The sequence below is a fragment of the Tupaia chinensis genome, unplaced genomic scaffold (genome assembly GCF_000334495.1).
Source record: "Tupaia chinensis unplaced genomic scaffold, TupChi_1.0 Scaffold139833_1, whole genome shotgun sequence".
NCBI classification, from domain to species: Eukaryota; Metazoa; Chordata; class Mammalia; order Scandentia; family Tupaiidae; genus Tupaia; species Tupaia belangeri.
In genome coordinates, this window is record NW_006199712.1 from 1,580,123 (window position 1) to 1,584,848 (window position 4,726).

At 40.7% G+C, this 4,726-nt stretch overlaps 1 pseudogene; it reads right to left on the reverse strand.

The window, feature by feature from the left end:
* Nucleotides 1-2,351: 2,351 nt before the first annotated feature.
* LOC102476989 (prefoldin subunit 4 pseudogene) lies at nt 2,352-2,780 on the reverse strand (annotated as a pseudogene).
* Between the last annotated feature and the right edge of the window lie 1,946 nt (nt 2,781-4,726).

The window sequence follows — 4,726 nt, forward strand, 5'->3', positions numbered from 1 at the left end:
TTGTCATGTATAAAATGGTGACGTGACATCACTATTTCATACAGATGCAATAGAGATGAAATGAGTAAGTCAACGTAAAGTTGGAGTATTTAGAAGGCCACTGGAAAAAGTCTGTGTTCAATAAACATTAACTACTTAAGCCTGCTCTCACGATTACACATCCATGACCGGGTATTGTCTTTGGGTGTCTCTTAAAAAGTCACCCCAAATTTTTCAAATCAGGATAAAATCCGATTGAAAATATGATCTGCAGAAAGAAAGAAACTAGATGAAGAATCAAGAAGTCAAGCGATGGGCCAGCTCCCTAAGACAGTAAGTGCTTTGCATAGGGAGCCAGATCCTACATGGCTGACCGCAGTTTGAAATCCCAGCTGTAGCAGTTTGAAAAACACACTTGGTGTCTGTATGCTTATCTCCAACATCCTGACAGGGTAGAGGAGTGGAGGAAAAGGGTTTGCAGTCTGACCACACTCCATCAGTGTGTTCTCTGTCTCACACACTCTCTCTCGGGACCACACACACCCTCTAGCAAATAAAAAAGAAATGAATTTAAGTTAACACACAAACGCTCAAACAAATATGTGATCAACTAAATATAGCATGAATATAGCCTTCCCAAATTTCCTTCTCTAGAGAAGTATTCATGCAAAATAAACATTGTGGAAATGAAGAACCGAATCTGACGAAGTACCAATAACCTCATCCATGCACTTCATACCTGCATCGCGTGGTTACATTTTTTGAGCCAAGGAAAAACTACTGAAAAGAAGATACAAGAGATTTCTAGCTCTACATCTCTTTTTATTAGTCTGAAAAGTCTTCTTTTACTAGTAAGTATTAAGGACATGCTTAAATTATATACCATATACTCAATTTAATAAATCAGAGAAAAGAGTTTCTTTGCCAAAAAAGCTTATATGCATTTTTCTTTTTTTTTCTTTTTTTTTTTTCTTTTGTCATAGTGGGTGTGCACTGGTTGGAGAGAGACAGAGTGAGTGGGAAGTGAGAATCATCTCCCGGGGGATGGCCATGCCACAGTCCCTTCCCCTGGAGTCTCCTCTCCAGTTTTCAGGCACACACACACACACACACACACGCACTGGTTGGAGAGAGACAGAGTGAGTGGGAAGTGAGAATCATCTCCCAGGGGGATGGCCATGCCACAGTCCCTTCCCCTGGAGTCTCCTCTCCAGTTTTCAGGCACACACACACACACACACACACACATACCGTCTGTCTTTCAAGTCACTGCACCAGTCAGCCACATGGGATCCAGTGCCTTAACCACCTTACCACCTGCTATCCTGAGAGCATATATGCTTTAAAGAGTAAGTTTCACTTCTTTAAGAAATTTGATTTTCTAAACTAAACCATCCCTTAAAATGGCCAGCTAATAGATTTCTACGCTTCTGATGATTTTTTTACTTCACTCTAGTAAACATAAAACAATTTGTAAAAAAATTTCAACCACTTATACTTTCTTTCTTTTTTTTTTTTTTGGAGAGGTTTTTTTGCAGTAGGGCACGTGTGCTCGCCAGATAGACAAAGAGAGACAGAGAGACAGAAAGCAAGAAATCACCCCCCAGGGGGATGGCCACGCCACAATCCCTTCTCCTCCATTCTCCTCTCGGAATCTTGGACATGCATGCACATGTGCCTGGCATGAGTTTTAAGCTGCCAGGTCCAGGACGTGAACCACGGTCTACTACGTGGGAGTTCAGTGACATAGCCATTACACTACTGCTGGTCCCAACCACTTATACTTTCACTAAGTCTAAGTATTGATTTATCCCTTCATTCGGGCATCAACAGGTATTGTGCACTAGTATCTTCCAGGAACTAGGCACTGTGCAGAAATACGGTCTGATTTCAGTGTTCTGCCTAACCGGACATGAAATTAAATACATATCCTGCCATCCACTGGGCATGCAGGGTGTGTGGCCCCCTCTGCTTGCCAGCTGTCATGATGGAACACTTGAGAAGATTTCTCTGACTTTACACAGTGTGGAGTGAGGACAAGCTTCAGTAAGGAAATTTACAAGCCTAACCCAGGATTACAAAAAAGAGAAAGCACAGGGCCCATTTTTTTTTTTTTTTTTTGCTTAACTGCTTTTAATAACACAACATAAAGCTCCTAGACTTGATATAATCGTTATGCAAAATACATAGATGAATATTGTCTTTGTTTAAAAATATAAAATAAATAAGCAAGACGTGAAAATAGGCAAGTTTCTATTAAATCAATGAAACATTTTTTAAAAAGAAAGTTTTCCTTTCCATGTCATTTAAAGAAGGGAAATTATCATTTTAAACAATATTCAAGTTTATTAAACAAATTTTAAAAAGTCTTATAAAATGTTTAACTTTTATCAGCTTCAAGGTTTATGTTGCTTCCAAATTTTGCATACAACTGAACTTTCAAATCTGCTAACACCCGCTGAACCGTCTCCACTCTGGATTCTAAGGCGTCGATTTCTTCTTGCAAATTTTTCTTTGCTTCTTCTAGCATCTCTTGTGTCTCTGATGAAAACGTCACCTATTTGATAAGGTATCATTACACAGTCATCGTCTGCAAGCATGATGTCTTCATAAGCATCTTCTAAATTTTGGAATTGTTTCTTTTTTACTTCTATTTCTTCTTTTAGCTCTGTGATTCTACTCGTATTCCGTGCAAATTTGTTTATCTTTTGTTGATCTTCGAAAGTGACATTGACATCTTCTGCAGCTGCCTTCTTCATGGTGGCCGCCATCTTGGGACTGGCAGGGCCCATTTTTTCATCAACCCACAGACATGTGTGCCAGGGCCAGTGCACTCCCTGATGGACATGCCTGGGGGAAAGTTCCAGGAGAGGGCCTCTATCTCCCTGTTGGCCAACTTTTTTATAAGGCAAACATGAAAACATCCATGTAAATATGTGTGTGGGTGCATGTAAGAGACAGAGATGGTAGGGAAAAAGAGGCAATCCGGGTTAAGTTCCAGAGATTTCTAAACTAATTAGAAAAGACAAATGCATATTCCTTAGAGCTCATGGGAAGTCCGGTTCAAGCGCATCACCTCCTGCCAGAGGGAGAAAGCTCCTAGTCTTGTGGGATACTAAGCCTGGGGACAGTCCCTACTCTCATCTGGCTCCTTTTCCAAGAAAATGAGAAAGAAATTCCAGGCTAATTTGCCAATAGTTTGATGCCTTCCTGTATGCCAGACATCGAGCTAGGGGTCAAAGATACCAGAGTAAATACATCAGATTAAAGCTCCTGTTGCCATGTAACTCACAGTCTAGCCGGACACACAGACGAGTATGAGTAAGGCTAGTAAGTGTTATATGAAGTGTTATCATACCAAAATATCAGTGTTGTCCAAAATGTGCAAGAGATGATTTTACATTTAATTTACTGCGCAATGAAACAAGAATAATGAGCACATAAATTTTTGCAAATATTGCTTAAGATGCAGCTGAAAGAGCACAAGTTTTAAAGAAACAATAAATGAAGGAGTTGATTATTGAAACACATTATGTAAATAATAGCACAGATAGAACCAGACATAAGCTTAAAAATTCCTTATGTGATAGGTGAATAACCATAGGTTAGGAAGTAGCACTTTCTGCCACTGAATCCTTACAAATTCCTGTGAAGTACATGTTAAGATTTGAGGGAACGTGGGACCAGCAGTTGGCACAATGGCTAAGTCGCTGGACTCCCATGTAGCCAGCTACCATTCGAGTCCCAGACCCGGTGGCTTAAACTCATGCCAGGCGCATGTGTATGCATGCCCAAGATCCCGAGAGGAGAATGGAAGAGAAGAGATTGAGACATGGCCATCCCCCTTGAGGGGTGATTTCTCACTTTCTGTCTCTCTGTATCTGTCTTTCTGGCAAGCGCATGTGCCCTATAGCCAAAAAGAAAAAAAAAAAAAAAAAGAGGATATGAGGGAACGTCAAAAATTTCACCACAAAAATAAAATTAACTATGAGTTTATTTTGGTACAAGATATTTTGAAATCCATGCAGTTTTTTTCATACTATTCATTTCCTGTGAGCTCTTTGAATCCCCTTCACATATTACTGTCAGAACTGGACTCAGAGAGAGACAGCACACTGAGTAATCCCCTCAGGATGGGAGGATGGACTGCCTGGCTCCAAGACGTTCTTGCTGTGATCCCACACTGACTTCAGAAACACCAACGATCATCAAGAATTTTAATTCATTTAGGATTTTCCCCAATGCCAAGAAGAACCAAACACAATCCACTCTCTATCCCACAGAGCAATCTGGAGCCATCACGCTGTGGGTCGTGAAAGGAGTCGCAGATGCAGACACGGCGCTCTTGTCCCCTTCAGGTAGCAATAGCTCAGTTTTAGCAGCCTTGACTCTGCCTGTGCCACTGAAATTCAGAAACCTTAAGGCAGTTGCCTCTCAATTCAGGAAAATGTCTACTGATCATAGTCACCCCACGGATAGGTTTCCCACCCAAGGAAAAATCAAACAGAAGAGGAAATAAATATGGATGGAGAGGGAACTGCTGAGCTGGTTTCTGCCATGGAAGTCATTAACCGAGTTGGATTAGTAAACTCTTCCAAAGCCACATCTGCCCTATTAAAGTGTTAAGGGCCATATGCCAAAGTGAAAATTAAATAAAGCAACAAAAAGACTGTGCCCAAATGAATTTGGTTTTATTTTTACTACACAGAGTGAGGCTTTGCACTATAAAGCAACCGCACAGAGACTT